The sequence below is a fragment of the Mustela nigripes genome, chromosome 12 (assembly GCF_022355385.1).
Source record: "Mustela nigripes isolate SB6536 chromosome 12, MUSNIG.SB6536, whole genome shotgun sequence".
In the NCBI taxonomy this organism is placed as follows: domain Eukaryota; kingdom Metazoa; phylum Chordata; class Mammalia; order Carnivora; family Mustelidae; genus Mustela; species Mustela nigripes.
The window spans coordinates 119,407,044-119,429,488 of NC_081568.1; the positions used below are offsets into that span (position 1 = coordinate 119,407,044).

Genomic DNA, 22,445 nt, shown 5'->3' on the forward strand with positions numbered 1-22,445 from the left:
TTCTATTTCAATTAAGTGAAATATGACTTAGATCAAATGTTAACATCTTTTAATATTATAAGGTTGAGGATGTAATTAGAAACTATTCAGTTTTTAAGGAAAGCAGTAGGGGGAAAGTCCTTTGCTTTGCATAACAATTTCCAAAAAAGTGTGTTTTGAGACAAACAGCGTATTTTAGGAATGATTAAAACCAGTGATTTTTTAAAAAAGATTTTATTTATTTGACAGAGGGAGAGAGACAGCACAAGCAAGAGGAGCAGCAGGCAGAGGGAGAACCAGGTTCCCTGCTCAGCAGGGAACCTGACGTGGAACTGGGTCCCAGAACTCTGGGGTCCAAATGCAGTCGCTTAACCAATTGAGCCACTCAGGCATGCCTAAAATCAGTGATTATCACTTATCTATAGAGGATCCTTGAGAGCTGAAAAATACATAACCAGAAAGATTGGTTATAAGGAAATTATCATGCAGAAATAAGCCAGGGGTGATTTCCTCTTCAGTAATTCATGTGAACACTGTCTTTTGAATGCCCACTTACAAGTAGATTTTCTGCTGGACACACTTGCAGGAAACCCACAAACCTGTTAGCAGATAAAGCTGACCTCAGTAAGAGAAATGAAATGGAAAAATCTAGTTTTGCTTTCATGCTAATGTAAGACTAGGAAATACAGAAGAAACAAGAAAGCAATAAAACTTTAAGATAGTTTTCTAATTGTGAAATAAATGTACCAAATTGTCTTTATAACCTGTTCCTGTAACATATGTCATCAGTAAGTTCACATTTGTGATGATTCAGTGTAATACTCCTGTTAGGAACCAACAGCATTCTGAACCTTCTCTATGGAAGTATTAGGAAATTGCAATATGGAGGAATTCAGCCAGGGTTACTCCTGAAGTTATGATGGAGCTGGATTAGGCCCATGGTTCTTGGCAGCTGAGGTTAGGACGGTGTCACTGTGTTCTGTCAGTTACCTCATGTCTTGAAACTGTGAGAGGTTGGAACTAGAGCTAATAATACTAGTAGATCTTTCCATAATATTATTGGAGCAATCAGAGAAAGTCTTTTTTTTTTTTAATTTGAATTCCTAGATATGTACATTTACTGAGTGTTCACAAGAAACCAGGGGGGGGGGGCATCTGGGTGGCTCAATGAGTTAAGCCTCTGCCTTTGACTCCGGTGGTGATCTCAGGGTCCTGGGATGGAGCCCCACATCAGGCTCTCTGCTCAGCAGGGAGCCTGCTCCCCCCCCCCCCCTGCCTCTTTGCCTACTTGTGATCTCTTTCTGTCAAATAAATAAATAAAATCTTTAAAAGCAACCAGGATTGGGCATGAAGGAAAATTTTGGAGCCTTTGTGGTGGTTCAGCAACTTGCGTGTCTAGTGGACTTTGTAAAGTCACTCATTGCTTTACAATTGCTGCTCATTGCCCTGGTCTTTCTATTCAGCAAATATGACAGAAACAAAGTAGTTTTTGTTCCTTAGTCTATGGTAAGGATTTCCTTGTAACCTGATTCATTGTAATCCATTTGTGATTGTCCTGGGAGCACCTGTAGGACTTTGAATCCAAAGATCTTTAGGAAAAACAGAACAACAACAACAACAAAAACCCCAAAGATCTTTAGGGAAAACTGGGACTTAAGAGTTAGTGATGAAGATGAAAGAAATGTAGAGATTAAAGGTAAAGCAGGAGGCTGATAAGCAGAGATTTCCAAAATGGTCATATCTTGAGCCTTACTCATGTTTGGCTGAGAAATGAGTTTACTTTGGGGATCAGGACACTGACATATGAGGTCGAATGATGGAGGAATTGGGTTTGGAAGAGGCAAGCAGGTGGGACTGGTTAGAGAAAAGCAATTGAGGGTTGAGGGGATGAGTGATTTAAACTGGCGTTTGGAAGCCCTGGCAGGAGATAGAAAACATTTGCCTCAAGTTAAATTATTCAGTGTACTTCTCTCTCTGATAGTAAAAATAATCCATTGTCTCTTTTAAGTTAAGACCGTTCACTATCTGGCTGGCTCAGTTGGTACAAGCATGCAACTCTTGATCTCAGGATTGTGAGTTCAAGCCCCACATTGGGCATGGAGACTACTTTAAAAAAAAAAAAAAAGGTCTGTTCACTTTCCTGAATGTTTTAGATTTCAAGAAAAACGTTTCTAAGAGGAATGTAGAGCCATTGACTTTGTAGGAGCATCGTGATCGCAGTTACTATTTTTTAGTGCCTGGTTTTGCTTCCCTTTTCTACTGATGCTTATGATTGAACAGTGAACCAATTAGTTTTTACAAATTTCAGCCTTAGCATCTAAACTAGGAAGAAACCAGTTCACTTACCAAATAAAGAAAGTTCAGGCTTCTAAGGGAGTTTGAAAAAACAATGGTGAAAGAAGCAAGTTCAATAGTAAAAGACCCTTTGAAGTTCTTTTCCTTTAGTGTGTATTGCTTAATGAGGGTCTCCTGAGCATTCCTTTCACAAATTTCAAGAATGCAGCCACCAAAATAAAACTTAAGCTAATTGTTTGGCCTTTTTGTAAGTTGAGGGATTGGATGGTCCAGAGTTTTCTCTAGACCCCTGGTGCTGTCCACGGAAGCCAAGCCAGTGATCTGGGTTGAAGGGAGGTAAAGGCTTCCTAATGATCTATGGGGAGAATTTCAAAGCTGGGCTAACAGGAGAATGGGAAGTGCAGTGAGAGAATGGGTACGTTTGTGGATTGGGTGTGCTCTTTTCCTTCTTGGCCCTTGCAGCAGATACTAACCAGGGCTGCGTGGTAGTGTTTCTTAGACCAGCTGCCTCTGGTCTCATTCACTGGGCAAGGAGATTTTGAGCCATGGTATTTCTCACAGCTGACACTGTTATTTCATAAAATTTAAATAAGTTGTTAGAACAGCAGCATCTCAGCAGCATTACACCATTCCTAGGTTCTTTTTAGAGGAAAAATGCATAGTGATTAGTGGAGTAATTGAGGACAGCTAAATGCTTTAAAGATCTTTTTTTAACTTGTTATTGGTAGTATGATTTGAAGACAGAAGTAGTGTAATCCTTGTCTAGTTTCTTCTCATTCCATAATTGTCAAAATGTCCTTAATGGTTAAGTAAAGGAGGCTGCTATGAACCATGGAGCTTGGTGGAAGGAACCAGTATGTTCAAGATTTATCAAAATAATATCCATGAATTTAGGCTGATTCCACTTTATACTTGTTAGCACTATTTTCTCTGGCCTTTAAATTAAATGCTAAGTACGTAAGCCCTTTGGGCCACTGACATTGTCCTTTTAGTATCTAGACTGAGTGGCTAGTTTGAAAAAACAACTCAGTGAGTGTAGAGTATTTGAGTGTTAGTGGAAGGGACTAAGGGATGCTTTGCTCTTTAGAATAGGGCCTTGCGTCCATCTCTATCAGTACAGGCTACTGAGAGGCTTGGTAAGTTGTTATTCGGGGGAAGTACACAGAAGAATAATCGAGTGTCGAAGGAGGGTACACCCAGATTTGGGGATTAGATAATAGTGTTTTGAATTAGGTAGAAGTAAGCAAATGTTCACTAAAATATGGCTAAATTTGCTTCAGTGCAGTTCATTGCAGTTGGGCACATAGCTCTATTCTAATTAATTGTCAATTTAGGAAACACTGAGATAAAGACTTGAAGAATTCATGCATAGAAGCTTTTCTTGGCAGATAATGAGATGACAATGACTATTAGTAGACCAAAATGTGGTTACAAACCCAGACTTTTGGGTAATCGTCATATATTTTTAAATGAGTTAATGATAGTCAAAGTGACCCTCAGCAAGTTGTAAATTGATATCAACGTTTTTGCTGTGAAGATTCAAGATTATCATCTCCCTTGCCTTTTATCAGTCTGGTGAATCAGATGGAAAAGTGTTTCAAAATTATCAGCAAAATAGTCTTTTCAAATCCATCTGACATCAGCTCTAGCAAATTTATTCACCAGTTGAGGTCTTTTCTAACCCATAAGCTTTCTGCATACATTGAAGAGATCTCATACATTTTCTTTGTGGATCTCCATCAGTGGTTATGCATTCTCTTTAGATCACTCACAGATATTCTTTAGGCCTAAATCCATTCTTCATTTCAAATAAAGAATTATGATAGGTTAACATTCTTTTGAAACTACAAATAATTGATGGAATTAAAAATAAACTTTGAACTTTTGCTCTTCAGAAAGTATTTGCAGTTATATAGATTTTCATGAGAGATTAATGAGCTCATGTATTTAGGCATCATTAACAGTTTCAGTTATTTGTACAGCTAAGTCTTTCTCAGAGGTCCCCTGAGGATTGTCAAGGGCTGGGGGGCCTGTGTTACAAGGAAATGAAAAAAAAAACAAACAAAAAAAAACCAAAAAACCAACCAAATCTGATAAAGAGTATAACTTTGATTGGAGTACAAGTTGATATAAATATAAACATTATAGTAAATGATTTAGCTTAGAAAAGGAAAATGATTAGAAAAGGAAAATGAAATTGAAAATTAAGCTCAATAATTTTATTTTTACCCGAAGGATAAATTAGTTAACTTTTAAGGGCATGAGATGGCATATCTTTATGTAAATTCTGTTCATTAGGACAGTATTCTGCACTGTTTGTATTCCTTAGTCCATGGGATATCATGTTACACTTGTTAATTGATGTGTTTTAGGTGTCCTCTAGCCAGAATGTTAACTAGAGTATTTCCTCTGTGGAATCGACAATGTGTTTGAATGGTGGTAGAATTAAATGATTTTTGTTAGGACTTTGTATTTTATTGTAAATTTTATATTTTCTCTTGGTTCTTTATTAATTTCATTCTAACTAACAACCAGAGAAAATAAATACAAGAATATATACATATATACACAGAATTTACTGTTCAAAACATTTTTTAGAAGATGAATGCTTTGGGCTTAAGTCTGTTTTATTAAAACCAGGTAATATTGGGATTCAAATATACTTAAATTATTTTCTTTTTTGTTGTTATTTTATTGTGAATTTCCTTTTACTTCTTGCTAATAGTTTTTCTTTGTCTCTTATTTTCATCAAGACTAAAAATATTGGACACCAAAATTAGTGTTCCATATCTCCTTGCTCCATTCTTCTTTTGGGTAGTCAGCAGTTGGGGGTCAGAGAAGCAGCACAGAGGGAATATATGAATACAAATCCTTCTTGCATACCATTTTACACTATGTCAATTAGCGAGTATTTTTTTAATTTGTTTCTGACAGACCTCAATTATCTCTTTTTAAAAAGAATAGTTTTTTAAAAAATATACTCCTCTCAAATAAACACATTAAAATGTACCTTCACTCTGTGCTGACTTGTTCCAGGCTTTGTTCTTAAAGCTGGTGTACAAGTAAGAATATGCAGTATGAGCTCTGCATTTGGAAAACTTAGTTCCAGCGGGATAAATTTAAAACAAATGTATATGAACACACAGATTAGCACACTGTCTTTGGAAATGGTCAGGCTTGGAGGAGTACAGGTCCGATCCCACACTACTTTCCTTAAATATATTTGGCTTTATACTTTTATTTACTTATTTTTTTCATTTTAGAGATCTACCCATGAATCTACCTCCTTTTGTAAGACTACTATGTAGCGTAGTGTAATGGTGAAGAGTAATTCAATCGGCCAGCATTCAAATCCTGGCTCCTCACTCACTAGCTCTGTGACTCTTATTTAAAGATATTACCAAGATGTTTTAGTAAGTTACGTTAAAAAACTAAAATGTGCAAAGAAACTCAAAACCTTTTCTGGTAACAATTGAGATCTAGGAGATGTGGTAGTTTGGGCATATTCCTGCCATAATGAGATTTTGAAAATTTGGAAACAAATGATATTTCATTTACTAAAGGCCCAAGGCCAGTATAGAAGGGTTCTTTTTATTTCAATCTTTTTATTAACAATTATGCATTTGTAACACTTCCAGGGAAGTGTTGCCTAAGAGTAGAGCTATTCATTTCTACATTCAACTTAATTCTGACTTACATGTGTTTTTCTGGTTCTGTCCAGCAAATGTAATATGCTACACTTTGCTGTTTATACAGATAGATTTTGTTTCAGTGCTAAATCAGGTATTAAATATATTTGTCTCTTAAATGAGGTTGAAATAGTTTGGAATTTAAGACCAAAAGAGGTAGTGTTAACATGAAGGTATGGAATAAAGGTACTTCTTTAACTGGTAACATTGCCTGTATTTCATAGGCATCAGGAATGCAGACAAACGTGTCTATAATGTAATGTGTTTCAATTCATACCTGTTTTGTGTTCTCACAGAAGCTTAATAAGAAACTAGTTTTACTAGTGAATTTCAATTTCTGTTGTACAGTGACACCCTTTTTTATTACTATTTTGGCTAAATGAATGTTACTTGGCAGCACCTTTTGGGCTCTGAGAATCTATTATTCATTTTGGTAATTTACCTCCCTACCTCCACCCTGCCAGAAGTCTCTGGGTCTGTTATTAATGTTTTTTTTCTCACAAAGATAATATTCTGAATTTCCCAATCATATAAGGTAGTGACTTTGACTAAAGAGCAAGGCGAGCGAGGGAGGTTGGAAATAATCCTTCAAGTATTTGGTGGCTATATGGGTGTATTGCATGGGAACAGAGTAGAGGCATTGCTCTCGTTGAGTTACAGTTGTTCTTGGGAAACCTCAGCATGAAGAAGATAGTGTTTTCCTACAGGAGTAAGTTACTGGACGTCACATTTCTGCCCAAGAATGTCCAGAGAGGCATAAATGGTATCTTATGAAAGCAGAGGTACCACTTGTTTAGGACTCCCACTTTCTGAATGGTGAAAACCACATTTCCAGTTCTATATGTATGTATGTGCCTCTTCAGCCAGGAAACATCAATTACATCTGACAGAAAACACACAGTTGTCTTATATTTGGTTCTTACTAGAGTTGGCACCCAAAATAGTACCCTATATGTCAGATGTTCTTTAAATGTTACCTGAGACTAATACTACTTTAAGCAACTCCAAAACAAACTTTTAAGTAACAATTGTGTTTTTGTTTTTACTCCTTTAATTTTGGTTGTTTTTTTTTTTTCCCAAATAAAGTTGAATGTGAATGCTCTTTTCCTTTTTCTATATATTATTTCTCTCTAGCAAATAGAGTAATTCCAAATCTCTTTTCCTGAATATTCTTATCAGTATTCATTCAGCTTTCCTTTTCACTGAAATGCCTTTTGGGTACTTGCTGTGTTTCAGACCCTTTGCTTTGTGCAGGGAAGATAGTGCTAAATGAGAAACGGTCTTAGTGTTTGAGGGGAAGGAAGATGAAGGTTAGCAGGAGGGAATCTCTTACTCTGAAGCATTTTCAGAATCATAATTGAAGAATAACCCAATAGTTTCCTCTTCTTTCATCTTGTGTTCTTATTGCATCGCTAGAGAGCTGCTTTGCATTTGAGACCAGAGTAATGCAGTTAAATCAATTTCTCTTCCTGCCCTGCTGCAGGCCTTCTGGCTGACCTGTTCTTGGGGTACTTTGTCTTTCATTAGAGAGCCACAGAAACAGATACCAAGCCAATTAGAAGGGACTTTTAAAAAGGAATTTCCTACTATCCCAGAATTGGTAAAAAGGCATGAATTGGTCTGCATAAGAATTCAAGTGGCCTTGTGGATTATGTAGGGGAAGCTATGCCATTGAAAGGCAGGGTTCTCTGTTAGTTGACAGGACAGAATAACTAATGGTCTGAGTTACTGTAGTGCAATATGAGCTGAGATATGATAGCATGAATTTCAGACATGACACCAACCAGGAGGAAAAAATGGATGTTTCTGTCCTGATGTTAAAGGAAAAAAGTTAAATGACATTTTGAGAAGAATAAAACCTTAACTCCTTAGTGGCCAAGTAACAGAAATTATGATATGTAAACAGTGAAGACATGTATTCAACATCTCCTTCCCCCTTAAAAGGAACCTGCATTCCCCCTTCTCCCTTGTTCCATAGGTCTATGGAGTTATTATATAGAAATAGTACAGGCAGTGTATTAACGCAGCCTGCCATAACCAAAAGCTCTATGACTGGGTAGCTTAAACCAAAGACATTTTATTTTCTTACAGTTGTGGTTAGGAGTCCAAGATCAAGGTACCAGCATGGTAGGTTTCTGGTGAGAGCCCCCTCTTGGCTTGCAGATGGCCACCTTCTTGCTGTGTCCTCACATGGCTTTTCTTCTGTGCACAGAGCTCAGTGTCTCTTTCTCTTATAAGAACACCAGTCTTAGCAGCTCCACCCTGATGACCTCATTTAACCTTAGTTATCTCTTTCAAAGCCTTGTCTCCAAGTATAGTCACATTAGGGGTTAACACCTCAATGTGTGAATTTGGGGGGGAATAGGAAGCCATCCTTTTCCATAGTTTATCTCAAGGTAAAGAAGCTTGTGTTTTTCTGTAGGAACAAATTATTGAAGTCTACATTCCTACTGCCTGAGGATGCTAAAAGGAACATAAACAGTTCAGTTCTTTTTTTCTGGACCTAGGACTCCAAAATGATTCAGAACCCCTTGTCCTTTCCTGGCCTGCTATGAAGTTATACAGACCGGTTATATATTTATTTTTCTTACCTAACATATTTACTCTATATGCTTTTTCTTTTCTTTTTTAAAGGTTTTATTTATTTATTTGACAGACAGAGATCACAAGTAGGCAGAGAGGCAGGCAGAGAGAGGGAGGGAAGCAGACTCCCTGCCGAGCCGAGAGCCAGATGTGGGGATCGATGTGGGGTTCCATCCCAGGACCCTGGGATCATGACCTGAGCCGAAGGCAGAGGCTTTAACCCATTGAGCCACCCAGGTGCCCCCTCTATACGCTTTTTCAAACGATATAATGAAACTGCAGTGCTTGAATTATGATATCTGGAGAGCTGGGAATGTTTTTCTTTATTTTTGAAAGCAAGAGTTATGCTTCTCAAATCTTTTGGTATCAGGACCCCTTTTGTATACTCTTAGAAATGATTGTGAACCCCTAAGTGATTTTGTTTTATGGGCTGTATCTCTAGATATTGTTGCATGAGAAATTAACATTGAAATTTAAAAAAAAATGAAAATTAATAAATTAGTAGATTTCATACAATAAAAAACCTTTTTTACATGTTAACATAAATGACATTTTTAAATGAAAAATAGCTATCCTCCAAAACAAATTAGTGAGAGCAATTACGTCATTGCAAATCTCTTTAATGTCTGGCTTAGTAGAAGACAACTGGGTTTTCAAATTTGCTTCTGTGTTCAGTCTGTTGTATCACGTGTTGCGTAACCTGTGGAAAACTCCACTGTATACTTACGAGAGAATGGGAGTGAAAAGGGCAAATAACATCTCAGTATGAAAACAATTTTTGACCTTGAGGGCCACTAAAAGAGTATCAGGGATTCCCAGGGGTACCCGTACTGCACCTTGAAAACTATTACTTTAAACATTAAACCTGCCTTTCATAGGGTCTGGAGAAGAATACCTTCACATGCCTTCTATAGCAGCTAGAAAGTGGAGCTGATGGAACTGGGCAGCAAGTGTCTTAAGATAGATCTAGGTCATAGGAGAAGGAAATGTTCTAGTCAGGCATATCTGACGAGCCACACCTCAGATGCCTCGGTTATTTGTGGACTCTAAGGTCATTTTATTTCAGTCCTGGATGGTTTTAGGGAGGACACAAATTTTTAAAAATGATTAAATTATCTCTTTATAAAAATTGATTTTTATCTCTTTTCTGTTTATGCCTGCAGGATTTTTCAACAAGCTGCCCCTCTTTCTCAGTACCCCCTTCCTCCAACATACACTTAACATGGATACATTATTTAACTTCTCAGCCCTTGAATGGGGACTTAGACTTATCTTAATTATAATGAATTAAAGGCCTACAAAGGGGGCGCCTGGGTGGCTCAGGGGGTTAAAGCCTCTGCCTTCAGCTCAGTTCATGATCTCAGGGTTCTGGGATCGAGCCCCACGTCAGGCTCTCTATTCAGCCCTGCTTCCTCCTCTCTCTCTGCCTGCCTCTCTGCCTACTTGTGGTCTCTGTCAAATAAATAAATAAAAATCTTAAAATAAAAAAATAAAGGCCTACAAAGTTCAATTCTTTTTTTCTGCTTGTCTTGATCTGTGGAGTCCAGAATGAAACAAAAGCCTTCGTCCCATACTTGTCCCATCATAAAATGATCTAGACCTTTAAGAGAACTGAAGTTAACCCTCTTTTTTCCTCTGGCTCTTTGGGGCCATGAGTAACTAGGACTTATCTAGTTAAACTGCCTTGCCCCCAAGACAGGGCATGTGGTAAACTGTGATCGCATGTAAACATGGAAACCTTCGCATGCACACATCAGTTCAGATAACTTGAGCTAGAGTTCTAGAAAAATAGGTAATAGACCACCCATGCTAACACATCCATTTTAAGTACTTTGAAATAGTTATTAATATTAAGAGAAAGCCTTTTACTCTCTAGGTGTTTATAATAAGTGTCAGGAATACTTATAAACAGGAGACCTTTTATGCTTCCTTTGTGTGAGTGGACAAAAAGTAATTTTGTAATGAAGTCCTGAAGTCTGGTGGGTGAATTTGTAATTATTGTTCAAATAAACCTCTCAAACTGGCCTTCTTATAATTAAAATCAGAGTACCAAAGTTTTGCATATTCCTGATTCTTGGTGTTACATTTTTTCAACTTAAAGTCAAAACAAAACAAAAAAGCTTTATAGTTTATGCCTCCCTCCATCCTCATTCCTAAGCGGTCACTAATCCACTTTGTGTTACTACAGATTAGTTTATTTTCTACTTTCACAGAATTTTTAAAAGATTTTATTTATTTATTTGACAGAGAGAGTGAGAGAGCATGTGCGCGTGTGTGCAAGCAGGGCGAGTAGCAGAGGGAGAAGGAGGAAAATTCTTAACTGACTGAGCTACCCGGGTGCCCTTACTTTTATAGAATCTTATATAAATAGAATTATATAGATTTTGTATAGATGGAATCATGCACTATCTTTTTTGTCCTGTTTTTTTCACTCAGTATAATTTATTTTGAAACTCATCCATGTATTAGTATGGTTCTTTTTTCTTTTTAAATTGCTGTATGGTATTCTATTTTGTTGATATATTATCATTTGTTTGTCCATTCACCTCTTACTGGATGTTTGTTTCCAGTTTTGAGTTATTGTAAAGCCGCTGGGAAACTCAAATACAAGTCTTTGTGTAGACAATTTGTTTTTGTTTCTCTTATTTAAGTATCTAGGTGATTGGTAGGGTCATCTGGTAGCTATATGTTTTAACTTTTTAAGAAACTGCCATCTGTTTTCCAAACTGGTTTTACCTGGGGCACTTGGATGGCTCAGTTGGTTAAGCATCTTCCTTCTGCTCAGGTCATATCTCAGAGTCCTGGGATTAAGCCCCACGTAGGCCTCCCTGCTTAGTGGGGAGCCTGCTTCTCCCTCTCCCTCTGCTGCGCCCCACCTTTGTACTGTCTTGCACTCTTTCTGTCAAGTAAACAAATGAAATCTTTTTTTTTTTTAAGATTTTATTTATTTATTTGACAGACGGAGATCACAAGTAGGCAGAGAGGCAGGCAGGGAGAGACTGAGAAGCAGGCTCCCCACTGAGCAGAGAGCCCCACGAGGGACTTGATCCCAGGACCCTGGGATCATGACCTGAGTCGAAGACAGAGGCTTTAACCCACTGAGCCACCCAGGTGCCCAACAAATAAAATCTTTAAAGAACCCCCCAAAACTGGTTTTACCATTTCACATTTCCATCAGTGTATATGAGAGTGCTTATTCTCTACATCCTTGCCAAAATTTGGTGTGATTAGTTTTTTAAAATTTTAGCCAATCTAGTGTGTGCATAGTGGTAACTCAGTGTGGTTTTAATTTCATTTTCCTTATGACTACTGATGTTGAAAATGTTTTCATATTTTTTTTTTGCATTAGTTCATCTTTTTTTGTGAAATGGCTGTTCAAATCTTTTTGCCCAGTTATTGAGTTACAAGGGCTGCTTATGTATTTTGGGTATGTGTTTACACAAAGGTATTAAACAAGTTACACAAATGTATAATATATATAACACATGTATTATATATATTACACATACATATATAATAATAGTTCGATATATATAAAAACAATAAAGATGTTACTCTTTCATTTTCTGACTTCCGTAGTTTTCTGTTAAGAAAGCTATGGTGGGATGGCTGGCTGGCTCAGTCCATAGAACATGTGACTCTTGATCTCTGGGTCATGAGTTTGAGCCATGGGGGGGTAGAATTTGCTTTAAAACAAACAAAACCTTTGTAATTTGAACTGGTATTACCTTATTTGTAATATATCACTTTTTTTTTTTTCATAGCTGGTTTCAAGTTTTTCTTTACTTTGGGTTGTTAGCAGTTTGTTTATTTGGGTCTTGGTTTGGTTGTCTTTGGATTTTTTTTTCTTTTCCATTGAATTTCTTGAATTTATTTTTCAGTGTTCCAAGTTATATTATTTGTTTCAGGGGTATACGTCTGGGATTCATCAGTCTTACACAATTCACCGCACTCACCATAGCACATACCCTCCTCCGTGTCCATCACCCAGCCACCCCTTCCCTCTCTCTCCCCTCCCCTCCAGCAACACTCAGTTTGTTTCCTGAGATTAAGAGTCTCTTACGTTTTGTCTCCCTCTCTGGTTTCATCTTGTTTCATTTTTCTCTCCCTTTCCCTATGATCCTCTGTCTTGTTTCTCAGATTACTTAAATCAGTAAGATCCTATGGTAATTGTCTTTCTCTGATTGACTTATTTCGCTTAGCATAATACCCTCTAGTTCCATCCATGTCATTGCAAATGGCAAGATTTCATTTTTTGATGGCTGCATAGTATTCATATATATATATAACCACATCCTCTTTATCTATTCATCTGTTGATGGACAGCTAGGTTCTTTCTATAGTTTGGCTATTGTGGGCATTGCTGCTATAAACATTCGGGTGCACGTGCCCCCTTTGGATCACTACGTTTATATCTTTAGGGTAAATACCCAGTAGTGTGATTGCTGGGTCATAGGGTAGCTCTATTTTCAACCTTTTGAGGAACCTCCATACTATTTTCCAGAGTGGCTGCACCAGCTTGCATTCCAACCAACAGTGTAGGAGGATTCCCCTTTCTCTGCATCCTTGCCAACACCTGTTGTTTCCTGACTGGTTAATTTTGGCCATTCTGACTGGTGTGAGGTGGTAGCTCACTGCGGTTTTGATTTGTATTTCCCTGATGCTGAGTGATGTGGAGCACTTTTTTTTTTTTTTTTTTTTTAAAGATTTTATTTATTTATTTGACAGACAGAGATCACAAGTAGGCAGAGAGGCAGTCAGAGAGAGAGAGAGGAGGCGGACGCAGGCTCCCTGCAGAGCAGAGAGCCCGACATGAGGCTCGATCCCAGGACCCTGGGATCATGACCTGAGCTGAAGGCAGAGGCTTTAACCCACTGAGCCACCCAGGCGCCCCTGTGGAGCACTTTTTGATGTGTCTGTTGGCCATCTGGATGTCTTCTTTGCAGAAATGTCGTTCATGTCTTCTGCCCATTTCTTGATTGGATTATTTGTTCTTTGGGTATTGGGTTTGATAAGTTCTTTATAGATTTTAGATACTAGCCCTGTATCTAATATGTTATTTGCAAATATCTTCTCCCATTCTGTGGGTTGTCTTTTGGTTTTGATGACTGTTTCCTTTGCTGTGCAAAAGCTTTTTATCTTGCTGAAGTCCCAGGAGTTCTTTTTTTGGGCCATTGTTTCTTGATAATTTTTCTGTCTCAGTGGTTTTTTTTTTTTTTTTTTTTTTTTCCATGTCATTCTGGAACTCCCAGTTACATATATGTTAATCATTTTGCTACTTTCTTACAGGTCCTTGTGGTACTGTTCTTTTTTTTTTTTTTCTTAATCTTTCTTTTCCCTGGGTTCTTCAAATAGAATAATTTGTTTAAAAGAAATATTTATTGTCTGATATGTAAATCATAATCAAAATTGGCTTTAGTTGAGCTTGTAAACCCCCCAAAAAATAGCTGGAGTAATGAGCTGCAGTGAAACTTGGTTCGGTGAAGAAATCTAGAGTGAAACTTGAAAAAAACCCCGCACGATATGATTTGCTGTAAACTTTTAAGTTGCTGATGAAATGTATTTTTAAGCAAATTGGCCAGTTTGGTGCTTGGGTATGGAGGTGTCATTTTCTGTATCAGTAGTCTATCAGTTACAGTAGTGAGTTCTGTGTCCCAACAAAGAGTCATGCAGTTATTTTTTCCTCAGTGAGGACTATGTTGAGACCAGTCTTTGTAAGAAGATGGGAATGTAATAAAATGTGTTAGAAATACTGCATTAAAAACAAATTTTAGAATTTGGTAAAGTGTCATCTCTTAGCCAGAAAACTCCTATATTGATGATTATGCACAGTCTGTCATCCCAAGTATTATGTTTTCCAATACCAGGATTCAAATAGTGCTACAGGGGAGAAAGAGACAGGAAATAGATTTTCTGAAAAAAATAAGCTATAGTATAACATGTGAAATTTCCCTAAAAGTTATAACATTTTCAATTGTATCTAGTCTCTGTTTTGTCTGAGATCAGGATGGAATCATGTTGTTCGGTCTTGAGCTATCAGCCTGTCTGTTAATTTTAATATGTTCATTTTTTCTTCTTCCAGTTTGGACTTAAAGTCTTGAGAATTCATTTATTATGAAATGTAAAAACTCATTTTTTTTTTTTAAATATCAGAGTTCTTTGCTCTTTTCGAAGGAAAAAGAATAGAATAAAGTAATAACTGTAGCATCTTTTAGACTTGCTACTTAGGTTGATGAGCACTTGTACAATGTTCCAAAGTTCTATTATCTGGAAGGGACTCATTAAAACAAACAAACAAACAAAAAAAAACCCTATCTTCTCTACTATGGCAGAAGAAGAAATGACTTCTCTGAGGTTGCTTAACCATTTCCTGTAAGTCTGAGAAAGTGGTTGTTTTCAAAATCATTGAGCTGAATTTGGGTAGAACTAAACTTAGCTAAGCAGTTCTGTGGGTTAAATTTGTTCATTGTTTCACTTCCAACTTTCTTGTAGAAAACTTAAAATTTAAAAATTTTTAAAAAGTTTTGATTTCATTCAGTTTTACTAACTAGCTGAGTAACTTTGAACAATAATTAATTATCCATAAAATATAATAGGCTTAGAGGGTCTCATAAAAACTTTTAGTTCTTGGAGTGCCTGGGTGGCTCAGTGGGTTAAGCCTCTGCCTTTGGCTCAGGTCATGATCTTAGGATTCTGGTATCAAGCCCCGTATTGGGCTCTCTGCTCAGTGGGGAGCCTGCTTCCTCCTCTCTCTCTGCCTGCCTCTGCCTACTAATGATGTCTCTCTCTGTGTCAAATAAATAAATAAAATCTTTAAAAAAAAAAGAAAGAAAGAAACCTTTTAGTTCTCTACAGTAGCAAAAAAGTAAAGTTTCAGTAAAATGGGTATTATATTTGGATAATTTCATAATCCTAATGAGTGGGAGAACATTCAATTTACAGACCATGATGAAGTCATAACAGGGAATATAATTGGGCAAAATCAAATAGCACTTTTTGAATACTGCTAAACGTCTGGCTGAGAGAGTTGTGTAAACCGTAGTGTCAGTGTCTGACACACGGTGGTAGTGTCCTCAATCTCTGGCACCATCCTGACCCTCTCTGTAGCCTTTCAGCCTGACAGAGAGGCAACTCTGTGACCATCCTGGATCCAGAGACTGCAGAGACATGGGACTTTTCTCTAGCACATTGGACCTGGTTTGACATTCTCTAGGCTATTTCAAGTCATGGCACATGGCCTAGAAGGATTTAGCTACTACAGTCAGAAAAATGTGGGTTTGAAATTTGGCCATGCCATTTACCAGCAAGTTATTTAACCTCTCTGATCTATAAAATGTTGTGAGGATTAAATTAAATGAAATGACATATGTAAAATGCTGACTAATACTGAAAGCTAATAATTATTTAGCACTTTACTATTTGCTAGGCTCTGTTCTAAATGCTTTACACATATCTCATTTAATTCTTACAACTCAGTGAGATAGGTACCATTACCTCTATTTTACAAATGAGCAAACTGAATTTGGAAAGATGAAATAACTTGCTTAGGGTTATACAGTGACAGTGACAGAACACTCCAGTTTCAGAGACATTCTTAACTACCCTGCTTAGCCCAGCTCACTGTTAGCACATGCTAAAGCCCTTAGTGAATGTTGGTTTTTATCATCATCATTGTTGGTGGTGGCATTAAGACAGTGGTTGTGATAATGAACTTGGTCTTTTTTCATTGTCTGATGTGGTCCTGTACTAAGAGCCAAGGCAGAGCACCCTCATATCTATCAATGAGGGGGAGTAAGAAACTATGAAGTCATATACTTCAAGGCCCTTGGGCTTTGGAGGAAAAGTCCACAGTTACACACAGTTTTTGTATAAAGAATGCTGTGTGTTCTGAATACCAGGTGTTCTACTCGAATGGGTCAAAGTAGAAGTCTGACCATGAGGCCCTGCTTATGTTCCCATTGCCAAGATGCCATAGAGTCATAGAACTTATATGTACAGTGTAATCTCAATTTTTTCTTAGGGGATAGATTAGTCTGTAAGAATTATACACTATAATATTAAAAGTTTACTGTGTGAGTGGTGGATAAATCATTCATCTCTTGGTGTGTAACAAATGACAAAACTTAATGGCTTAGAATAATAACCATTTTATTTGCTCACAATTTTGTATTCAACAGTTTTTACTGGGCTCAGCTGGATGTTTCTTCCACTGGCCTTACCTGAGGTCACTTGTAGCAGCCATCATTTAGCAGAAATTTGGAGCTGGAAGATTTAAAATAGCTTAACTGGCATATCTGGCAGTTGGTGCTGCCTGTTGGCTGGGTTGTCTTTCCAACGTAGATCCTCATCCACAGGGAGGCTAGCTCAGATTTATGCTCATGGGGGTTGCAGGTCAGTAGAAGAGAACTAATGAAAGTGACAAGGGTTCCTAAAGCTAGGATTGGAAATTTTGCAGTGTCACTTCTACGTTCCATTGATGGCAGGAAGGTTTAAAACCATTAGATTCAAGGGGTGGAGATAGAGACTCCAATTCTTCTTCTTCTTCTTCTTTTTTTTAAGATTTTATTTATTTATTTATTTGACAGAGAGATCACAAGTAGAAAGAGAGGCAGGCAGAGAGGGAGGGGGAAACAGGCTCCCTGCTCTGCAGAGAGCCCGATGCGGGGCTCGATCCCAGGACCCTGAGACCATGACCTGAGCTGAAGGCAGAGGCCTTAACCCACTGAGCCACCCAGGTGCCCGAGACTCCACTTCTTACTAAGAGGTCCAGTGGGATGTTAGTAACAAGTACTGTCCTGGTATCCAGATTACTTGATTTCATCATCCAGGACCATTTCTAAAATTAGATGGTAATTTTTCATCAGTTCATTAACTTTAGATCTTGAAAAATTAAATTACGATCTGTTTGAGGATGTTTTCCTTTATTTATACATAGGAAAATATAGATAATAAAAACACCCAGCATACCCAGTAATAACCTCCCAGAAATAACTAGTATTAACATTTTTATTTACAGTGTATCCAATTGGATGAATATTTATTTATTTGAAATTTTGTAACCTGCCTCTTAATACTATATTTTTAATTCCTTTCCATGTTTAAAATAGAAATAAATTGATGTAAATAATTTTTATGCCTGCCTAGTATTTTATTAGCTATGAATATAACTATCCCCTATCGTTCCGTACTTAGGTTGTTTCCTTTTTTCCTGCTGTGTAAACAAGACTGCTGTAAACATTCTTATGCATACATCTTTCAGTTATTCATGGGATGCATTTCTCTTGTGGAGTAACTTGGTTAAAGAATATATTTTAAGTTTTGACATATATTGATGAGAAATTGTTTTTTTATTAACATATAATGTATTATTGGCCCCAGGGGTACAGGCCTGTGAATCACCAGGTTTACACATTTCACAGCACTCACCATAGCACATACTCTCACCAATGTCCATAACTCCACCACCCTTTCCTAACCTCCCTCCCCCTGACAACCCTCAGTTTGTTTTGTGAGGTTAAGAGTTGATGAGAAATTATTTTAAACATTCTGTGGTTTAAACTCACTAGTATGTATAACTGCAGAGCAAAGTTCTTAAGTGTTACTGTAAAATTATTCTTTAGACATTCACAAGTAGGTGTATACATAATGATTTGTGCTTGGAAGAACTTATATTTGTGCTCTTGGGATGAACTATTAGGGTGAACCTTAGATCTAGATCACTTTTCCTTTAACATGATCTCAAATATAATGAATATCTTTAAAAACCTAGTTAAGAATGGAAACTGTAAAGAAAATTGCATTTCTCTAATATTTCAAGTCAAACTGTGTAAATTTCATTACTAATATTGTCTTATTGACTAAAGCTTTTATTTTGTATGTGGGTCCACTAGTAAGAGTTCTTCACATTTCGGGGCACCTGGGTGGCTCAGTGGGTTAAAGCCTCTGCCTTCGGCTCAGGTCATGATCCCAGGGTTCTGGGATCGAGCCCCGCTCGGGCTCTCTGCTCAGCAGGGAGCCTGCTTCCTCTTCTCTCTCTCTGCCTGCTTCTCTGCCTACTTGTGATCTCTGTCTGTCAAATAAATAAATAAAATCTTAAAAAAAAAAAAAGAGTTCTTCACATTTCTTCTGTGCTACCCATGATGCATCTGTAACTTCCAGGTCTTTATTTTTTATTCAAGGGGTTTGAGAACTTAGATCCTTGAAGCCCAGGGGCAAAAATTCTTCTGTAGGGTCCTCCTGCCTCAATCTTTTTGTTTTACTTGCTAATACTTAATTTGGCAGCCGTTTTATTTGGGGGACTCACTTTTGTGGGATTTTTCTGCTGCATGTTCAGTTTTCAGAACTGAACAGAAATGATTTTCTTTTTTTCATTTAATGCAATAATTATTACATAACTGCAGTTATAATTTTAGCTAGCATATATTGATTGGAGAACAGCTAATCCTTGGCAAGCATACAGCTGCTCTTGTGGGGACATAGTGCTTGGACCTTCTACGGAGTAGCCCGTCTGGCACTCAGTGGGCACCTGGCATCAGAAAATGTCTTTGGAGGGCAATGGAGAACGTTGGTTAATTTGGAGGTGTAACTGGACATAAGTTAAGAGGACACCTACTTTGTTGAGGTAAAAATTTTTCTTCTTTTATTAAAGGAAATTTCATTTTTTTTATTCTTGTTTTACAATTAAGGTTTGTATTAAACTACAGATATTTATGTATCCCTCTCCTTGATCCTTTACATTCAGTTCTTTATCTGAAGCATTTCATAGCAGGCTTCTTTAGGTGCTGTGGCCCTTGTTTGTGTTTGATACTCTTTGGTCATTAGCTTTTTCTAGTAGAATGAATGCTTCCTTTTCATCTTAAATGTTCTCCTTGATATTTAAAATAATGTGCTTCATAGCTGCAACATAAAGCTAGCCAGTTCATCTTAATTTTTTCTTCCCTTCTGAACTAAAATGTTGGCTTTTGCTTATAGGACACAAAACTGCACAGAAAAAACCACCTGTGATTAGACTCAGAGAATACAGTGCGGTGTAGAATTTGAAGATGGTGAAAAATTTATTGACTGAGTATTTTAGTTTGGTAAAGTGAAATTGATGGCTATGTAATACTGCCCTTTAGGTTGTTTTAATCAGAAAGTGTGAGCATTATGTAAATTTAAATTGCCTTCTTATAAATTGTAGCTGTCGTTAGTTATCTGAGTTTTATTGTGTAAATGCAATTATAGTAAATGAGCATGGCCTTAAAATACACTTAATCCCTAGAGATATTTTGGGAAGGGTTGTAGTATCTTTACAATCAAGGCAGCCATTTGGCAAATATCTCAGCAGTTAGAGGACTTAAAATATAAAACCTGTGTATTAAAGTCTCTGTGAAACAGATAGAATGATCTCAAGTTATCCTGTTCCATACTGGCTGAAATCCTCTATGGACCTTGCTGATGCTGATCTTAAAAGACATCAGGAGGCCAGAATTGTTATTTATATTATCCTTTGGTATTTGTGGCACAGAAGACAAAATGGGGTTTCTTGACTTGACTTATTTTATGAATTTATTTACTGATGTTTGCTGTGGGTGACATAGAAGCATCACCTTTTATAGTAAAAGGTGTGAGGTGGGAGATTGTACTGGTGAATCTTAAAGAGAAATGCTAGTGTGCTTGACTGAAAAGTAGAAGATGTGTTTATTTGCTTATGATTTTGAAGCTCCTACCATAATTATTTAATATATGAGCAATAAACTATTAATGGAGCACCTCACAGTTTGCAGAGTGTCATGACCCATTTATCTGATTCAACCCCTGTGATCATCTAAGCAGATGGGGCAGCTATTATCTCCATTTTACCTGTAAGAAAACTGAGACCCCAACAGCATACTTAAGTGGTGGAGCCAGAACCCGAATCCACAGGTTTCTCAACACTAAACTGAACCATAATCAGCTTAAATTATATACCGGCTGTGAGGAAAGAGGAGGAAATGTAATAAGAAGTCCAAAGAATCAGTGTCCGGAAGAAATGAAACGCAGTGTGACTCAAAGCCCCACAGCAGGTGTTAGAAGGGCCTTCTTACCTCGTGGTTAGCATATTAATTCTATCTTATTCCAAGCTTCAGTAGACCTGGGTTTAGTCCTTGGGGAATCTATGAATGGACATGGAGGTAATTTTCACTAATTAATATTTACTTGTAATGTGTTGGCTGTTGCTACTTTCGTTTCAGCATTTATTACAGCTCTTTTCCCTGCAGGGCGCCAGGGATACCAAGATGAATGAGAGAAGAGCCCCTCCCTGGAGGAATTGTTTAAATGTGAAGCAAAATCTGTAATTACAGTTCACCTATGCAGAACTTCCCTTCTTTATAGGTTAAACCAAGCCTTGGAATTTTTTTTAAACCTTCTCGCCTTCAAATTATAATTCTGTAATAAGCAAAAAGTTACAGAATTAAAATGTAGAAAAATTCTAGAAAAATATATGGAGCTGTTTTTTTGGAACTTCGTATTTCATCTTAAATGTGAAAGACTGTATAAGTATGTTGTGTACACAACTATCATTTTTCAGTTTTGAGAGGCTGCCAGGGGTTTGTAGTGTGGAAAGAGTGAAGTGAGTCATGATTTGGGAATGATTGTTTTGATCTCTCCCTGTAGGCCCTATAGAACATTGGCAGGGCGGCCAGAGTAATTAACACTGCACAGTCTAATTATAAACACAACTCTGTGGACAGTGGTGACCAAAGAAGAAAGCCTGTACTGGATAAATAATCACGTTGGCAGGATTCCTTGCAAATGATGACTAGATAATGTCAAGTTTACATAAATCAAGTTGCTTTTCCCTACTTCGTCTCATGAGTTACAACAGGGGACAAAGGTATTATCTGTGAAAGTCTCACTTATTTTTTTAAAGGCCCATTTAAGCATTTCTTTATTGCAGTCCTTCTAACCTTTTCATTCTGAGAGAACAGTTGACATCTTAATTTTTATGGTGTGCTATTTTAAGGAGAGTAGGGTAATGGGTCACAGTAGGACATTTGTTCCCATTAATAGTTGAATAGATTTTTAAAAGGTGAAAGAAACTAGGGATTTGAGAAGACTACATTGGGCTAGTGTAATAAAGAGGGAGAAAAGAGTCTTTTGGGCTGAGAAGAGTGAAGAGGGTGGGCTAGGGGTAAACTGTGAAGTGGCCGCAACAGCCATGCATGCTTGAGAGAAACTGAGACAGACGTATGTTACGCATATATGGTCTCACATACTGGTCAGGGGCAGCACAGGCACTCTGCTGTGGTTGTATGTGTCTAAGGATTTGTTGCCGCCTAAGGAATGGTCTAGTTAGTTTAAATATAGGTTTGATCATTGACTCCCTGAGATTTAGAACAAAGGTGTTTGTTGGCTATGGAGTTTGGTTCCACAAAACTGTAACCTGAACTACTGCAGAATGGTTTTATTTCTGCAGAATGAAACTCAGAGTTGTGATTTACCCCAAATAAATTGAACACTTTAAATCAAATGCTTAAAAAACGAGGCCCCCCCCTTTTTTTCTTTTTCTTTTTCTTATTGAGAAGTACTCATTAAAATTTTAAATCGACACTTAAAAAGATATTTTTTGCAGCCTTTGTGTTGTCCATTCACTTTTGGAAACTACTCAATGTGGTTTCAAAAAAGGTGGAAACTAAATGCTTTGCAGCCTTTTCCTGTCCTTGAATTGGGTACTGTTGGTGTAGGAGCTGCATAAGTAACAGCTGATGCTTTTACATTAATTTGTTTACACATGTACTCTTGGGTTTTCTGTTAAATGTATAGTTTCTTTTAAAGGGTTTTCAAAAAGATTTCTCTTTTTAAGAAAACAATATACAAAAATCTAAATTCAGAAATAGATGAGTTAAGTACATTTTTTTTTGCATAAGAATACCTTTT

The 22,445-nt window shown here is 37.2% G+C and overlaps 1 protein-coding gene and 1 non-coding gene across 3 annotated transcripts in view; both read left to right on the forward strand.

The window, feature by feature from the left end:
• Positions 1-22,445, forward strand: part of LNPEP (leucyl and cystinyl aminopeptidase) — a 106,299-nt gene that overhangs the window by 6,512 nt on the left and 77,342 nt on the right. The gene's annotated exons all lie outside the window — the stretch shown is intronic.
• On the forward strand, positions 22,139-22,272 carry LOC132029020 (small nucleolar RNA SNORA13). The gene has a single exon (XR_009407657.1). It is a non-coding gene; the product is annotated as a small nucleolar RNA SNORA13 (small nucleolar RNA).